Source organism: Anthonomus grandis, chromosome 22 (genome assembly GCF_022605725.1).
Source record: "Anthonomus grandis grandis chromosome 22, icAntGran1.3, whole genome shotgun sequence".
In the NCBI taxonomy this organism is placed as follows: Eukaryota; Metazoa; Arthropoda; class Insecta; order Coleoptera; family Curculionidae; genus Anthonomus; species Anthonomus grandis.
In genome coordinates this window covers 41,955,663-41,962,129 of record NC_065567.1, presented here as the reverse complement: position 1 = coordinate 41,962,129, position 6,467 = coordinate 41,955,663, and the positions used below count along the sequence as shown (strand labels likewise).

General features: G+C 34.2%; 1 protein-coding gene across 1 annotated transcript in view; it reads left to right on the top strand.

Moving 5' to 3' along the window:
- The first annotated feature begins 753 nt into the window (after positions 1-753).
- Positions 754-6,467, top strand: part of LOC126748530 (rho GTPase-activating protein 7) — a 448,556-nt gene continuing 442,842 nt past the window's right edge. The window contains exon 1 of the mRNA XM_050457835.1: positions 754-989. The gene's annotated coding sequence lies outside the window, so the exon portion shown is untranslated. The remainder of the gene's footprint in view (positions 990-6,467) is intronic.

The window sequence follows — 6,467 nt, the reverse complement described above, 5'->3', positions numbered from 1 at the left end:
CATCCTAAAATTTGTTTCAAACTTTACAATGATAACTAAAATATAATGTAATTATATACAAAACATAATAAACATGTTATCTTACTTTAATTATTTTTTTCCCTTTTGTCCAGCGTCCCTCTAAAGGGACGCCCTAAAACAAAGGCTCTAGTGAATTAAAACTTAAAAAACATAATTTAAAAATAAAACAAAAACTAACTTTGGGCACTAATGGGTTAAGCTAACATCCAATAAAATGTCATTTTGGTCCATCAAAATATGTCCTAGGTGTTTACACTGAAAAAAAAATTAATCAACCCTGTTTGGAATGCATCAAATTCGCGTATCAAACTTTAATGCACTGCCATTTACACCGAAAAAATAGTCTTCATAACGTCATTTGATCCAAGTATTAAATATTTGGTACACGCGTTGTAAACGTAGCTATTGAGTCTTGTGGCCAATTTTGGCTGTTAGCGGCCCTGGTAGGACATTCTTGTAAATAATAAAATAAACAAACATTATTTAAATAAGCGAGAAAAAAAACATAACACCTTCGATACACGTTTTCTAATAAAAACATTTCTATAATAAATATCACATTTGACATCAGACTCACAACAATCTTAACACCACTACACTCAACTACCCCTTAAGATTAAATCATTGCCTTTAAATAAAAGCACCGAAGAAACTGTAAAAGACCGCCCAATGCCAATCTCTTGTTAAGTGGATTCAACAGTCAACACCCAAATACTCAGTCGTATCTAACCTGCGTTAGCGGTCGGTACTACCCGAGACCCGAGTGATCGTTGTTCGTCGGATTGACGAAAAATTACGCGCCGCGCGCTTATTGCTAATAACGCTAGTTTATGTTTTGTGTATAATTTTTAGTGAATATTTGGTGTTTTAAAATTTTATAAAAAAAAAACATATTAATTTTATTTTATGTATTTTTAACCGTTTATTGTGGATCATAGAGTATTTCCACTTGTCACCTTCAAAGAGCGGTGAGTAATAGCAGCAGCTAAACACTTGTTTGCTTGTTGACAGTTGCGACATTGTAATAATTCTATTTTGTACGTTGTCGACCAGCGATTATAGGAATTGTTGTATTAAAAAAAATTAAAATTTATTATATAGGTACTCTAACTACGCCTATTTTGAACGCCGTAAATAGTGTTAAATTTTATTTTTCTTGTTGCTTTAAAGTCGCTTGCCCAGCACGACGAAAGTATATTTAATAGTAGTCAGAGTATCCGGTTTTTGCATGGCCCGATGTAGAAGCTACATACACCCACAAATTATTATTATTAGGTAGCACTAAATACTTTAATTTTAAACTTATATAGGGTGACTCTGACCAGGAGATAGAGGACACTGTAGCGGTTTTAACTCACCCGCATTTTGTTTATTTACTAATATAAACAGGGGTGATTAAGCAATTTACGACCCAAGTATATATAGATTTTTTTTTAATGTTTAAGGAGTTTACGTTAAATCTATTATTTATTTACGGGATGTCCCTATTCTAACAAAATTACAAAATAAATTATATCCTAAATGTATATAATTATTCTGCCATTAACAAATATATTAATAAGATATTGTATAATGAACTTAATCTATTAAATATCCAAATTTTCTATAAATCTACAATATATCTATCTAAATGTATATTAATATGTAGCAGCCCAAGATATACAAAAAAGATAAAACATCACAAAAAGTAAAGCAATCAAATTTATTTGATACTTAACATATAGTACTCAACGAGTAAACTCACTCAGACACCTTTTAAGTTTTGAAGGCCTTAAATCATCCACTAAGTCATAAGCCTGATTAACTCTATTTCCCAGCATGTGGAGTCGATTAATTGGAGAAAATTTACCATAGTTTGTATGGTGACATTCAACCAGAAAAAGGGACGTCTCTCTAAGGACTCTGGTATTGCATCTAAAGTTTATCCGCGATAACAATTCAGGGCAATCAATAGCATTATTAATCAACTTGTGAAGAAATAGCCATCACACCTAGTTCGATAGTCCTCAAGAGAAGTCATATTTAGCCGTGACTTAAGTTCCAATTCCTGGTACATTTAATCGACAGGCACAAGTCCTGAGAAATTTATTTTCGACCTTATCAAGAGTGTAAATATGGTTAGCATAATAAGGGGACCAGACTATGAAAGAATAAGACATGACACTAAAAATAAGTGTAAGATATAAAACTCTGAAGGCAGCTACTGAAAAGTCTTGAGTATTTCTAGTTATAAAACCAAGAGTATGAAGGGCTTTACTAGACAAACTATCTATATGGGGTATGAAAGTCAGGAAACTGTCAAACAACACCCCCAAATCTTTAATTAGCGATACTCTTGAAAGTATATTACCATTTATGTGGTAGTCAAATGAGACAAATTTTCTAGATTTAGTAAAAGAAATGATAAAACACATATCCTTATTAAGATGTAAGCCATTAGAGATATACCAATTATATAGAGAATCTATGTCTGATTGTATCATCAGGCAATCAGAAAAGTTTAAAATATGTAAAAATAGCTTCAGTTCATCTGCAAATAATAGGAATTGGCAAAATTTGATAATACTAAAAATATCGTTAATAAATGGTTTATTTTCGATGTTACAATTATTTTAGCTTTTTTGTGCATTAACTGCTTATGTTTATTTATTGCTTTATTCGTCGCGCAGTACATGCCACATACTTGACAAATCCTGTTAAACAATTCAATATTAATAGTTAAAAAAAGATCTAAAACATTTCAATCAGAAAACCTTGCTGGCCATTATTACCAGACAACCTTACAACTGTGGCATTTTTATCTCTGTAAGATAAAAATGCCACAGTTTGTAAATGTACTTTCGTCGGTCCAAATCATATTCTCAAGAAAATTGAGGTACCTACTTGATGAGAACAATCCGCTGGTATAGTCAGTTCGAATTCGAAAAAAAAATTCTGAAAAAAATCGATATCTGATTTTTTTCCAACGGTTTTGTCTTAGTTTCGTCCTTCTGAATCCAACAAGACCATCCGCAAGGTTGCAGCCCTTCTAGTAGCTGAGATATCGCATTTTTAGAGCCCATTTTTGGCCTCAAAAACGAGGTCGAAAAATGACTTTTTTTGAATTTTCAAAGTGCTTTCATTTTCTTAGTTCTGCTCGAATCTTAGTATAACCCGGTGTTTTCGTAATGTAGGTGATCTAAAGAAGGCGCTGGTATGGTTAGTTCGATTTCGAAAAAAAAAATTTTTTTGGTGAAAAAATTCGATACGGGGGAGGTATACCCGAAAAATGAAAAAAACCAAACTTTGGAGGTCGATATCTCGGCTTCCATGGGTCCTATTGGGAAAATTCCAACGGTTTTCTCTTATTTTCGTCTTTCTGAATCGAACGAGACTATCCGCAAGGTCGTAGCCCTTATAGTAGCTGAGATATCGCATTTTTGGAGCCCATTTTTGCCCTCAAAAACGAGGTCGAAAAATGACTTTTTCTGAATTTTCAAAGTGCTTTCATTCCCTTAGTTCTGCTTGAATCTCGGTATAACCCGGTGTTTTCCTAATGTAGATGATCTAAAGAAGCCACTGGTATGGTTAGTTCGATTTCGAAAAAAAAATATTTTGGTGAAAAAATTCGATACGGGGGGATATACCCGAAAAATGAAAAATACCAAACTTTGGAGGTCGATATCTCGGCTTCTATGGGGACTATCCAGAAAATTCCACTGGTTTTTTCTTAGTTTCATCTTTCTGAATCGAACGAGACCATCCGCAAGGTCGTAGCCCTCCTAGTAGCTGATATATCGCATTTTTGGAGCCCATTTTTGGCCTCAAAAACGAGGTCGAAAAATGACTTTTTCCAAATTTTCAAAGTGCTCTCATTCCCTTAGTTCTGCTCGAATCTCAGTATAACCCGAGGTTTTCGTAATGTAGGTGATCTAAAGAAGACGCTGGTATAGTTAGTTCGATTTCGAAAAAAAAATTTTTGGTGAAAAAATTTGATACGGGGGGGTATACCCGAAAAATGAAAAATACCAAACTTTGGAGGTCGATATCTCGACTTCTATGGGTCCTATCGCGAAAATTCCAACGGTCTTGTCTTAGTTTCGTTTTTATGAATTTAACGAGACTATCCGCAAGGTTGTAGCCCTTATAGTAGCTGGGATATCGCATTTTTGAAGCCCATTTTTGCCCTCAAAAACGAGGTCGAAAAATGACTTTTTCCAAATTTTTAAAGTGCTGTCATTCACTTAGTTCTGCTCGAATCTCATTATAACCTGGTGTTTTCGTAATGTAGGTGATCTAAAGAAGACGCTAGTATAGTTAGTTTGATTTCGAAAAAAAAAATTTTTGGTCAAAAAATTCGATACGGGGGGTATACCCGAAAAATGAAAAATACCAAAGTTTGAAGGTCGATATCTCGGCTTCTATGGGGACTATCAAGAAAATTTCAATGGTTTTCTCTTAGTTTTATCTTTCTGAGACGAACGAGACAATCCGCAAGGTCGTAGCCCTTGTAGTAGCTGAGATGTCGCATTTTTGAAGCCTATTTTTACCCTCAAAAACGAAGTCGAAAAATGACTTTTTCCAAATTTTCAAAGTGCTCTCATTCCCTTAGTTCTGCTCGAATGTCAGTATAACCCGATGTTTTCATAATGTAGGTGATCTAAAGAAGACGCTGGTATAGTTACTTTGATTTCGAAAAACAATTTTTTGGTGAAAAAAATTGATACGGGGGGATATACCCGAAAAATGAAAAATACCAAACTTTGGAGGTCGATATCTCGACTTCTATGGGTCATATCGCGAAAATTCCAACGGTTCTGTCTTAGTTTCGTTTTTCTGAATTCAACGAGACTATCCGCAGGGTCATAGCCCTTATAGTAGCTGAGATATCGCATTTTTGAAGCCCATTTTTGCCGTCGAAAAATGACTTTTTCCAAATTTTCAAAGGGCTGTCATTCACTTAGTTCTGCTCGAATCTCATTATAACCTGGTGTTTTCGTAATGTAGGTGATCTAAAGAAGACGCTAGTATAGTTAGTTTGATTTTGAAAAAAAAAAATTTTTGGTCAAAAAATTCGATACGGGGGGGGGGTATACCCGAAAAATGAAAAATCTCAAATTTTGAAGGTCGATATCTCGGCTTCTATGGGGACTATCAAGAAAATTCCAACGGTTTTGTCTTAGTTTCGTCTTTTTGAATCGAACTAGACCATCCGCAAGATCATAGCCCTTATAGTAGCTGAGATATCGCATTTTTGGAGCCCATTTTTGCCCTCAAAAACGAGGTCGAAAAATGACTTTTTCCAAATTTTTAAAGGGCTTTCATTCCCTTAGTTCTGCTTGAATCTCGGTATAACACGGTGTTTTCGTAATGTAGGTGATCTAAAGAAGGCGCTGGTATGGTTAGTTCGATTTAAAAAAAAATATTTCGGCTTCTATGGGGACTATCAAGAAAATTCCAATGGTTTTCTCTTAGTTTTATCTTTCTGAGACGAACGAGACAATCCGCAAGGTCGTAGCCCTTATAGTAGCTGAGATATCGCATTTTTGAAGCCTATTTTTGCCCGCAAAAACGAAGTCGAAAAATGACTTTTACCGAATTTTCAAAGTGCTTTCATTCCCTTAGTTCTGCTCAAATCATAGAATAAGCCGGTGTTTTCGTAATGTAGGTAATCTAAAGAAGATGCTGGTATGGTTAGTTCGATTTCGAAAAAAAATAAATTTGGTGAATTTTTTTTTTGAAATTTGGTATACCCGAAAAATGAAAAATACCAAACTTTGGTGGTCGATATCTCGGCTTCTATGGGTCCTATCGGGAAAATTCTAACGGTTTTATCTTAGTTTCGTCTTTCGAAGTGGTCTTTTTACAGCAATGCGACCAAAATTATTTAACAAACAAATTATTCCGGATGCCTTTACTCATTATTTTTTGTCTCATAGTTTTTGAAGCATGGATCTGGTGACTGTACAAACGGTTTCAATTTCTTTGAAGCCTAAGAAAGCTACGGGCTCTGACAAAATACCCTCATATAAGGCTTGTGCCGATTTCCTGATTGTTTCTCTGAAGTTTCTATTCGATCTCTCTTTCAGGCTATGATATTTCCCAGACAGGCTAAAATAAACCATTTTTATACCTATTTTTTAATATAATAGGAGAAACAATATAATTTATTATCGACCTATTAGTATATTAAATAGCCTGAGCAAGATTCTTCATACATCAATATTATTACACCTATCTGAGGAAATCTCCGAATTTCAGCATGGTTTTTTCCACTGTTACAAATCTCTGCATTTTTTCTGAACATGTGTCACAAACAATTTCGAATAAGCAACAGCTTGATGTAATCTACAGTGTATTTACTTAAGTACTACTTACAGTGTATTATTAATTTAATAAAAAAAGTTATTCTTTATAAAAAGTTTGGTATTTTCCAAAACTTAAAATGCAATAATCAAATATCAAAT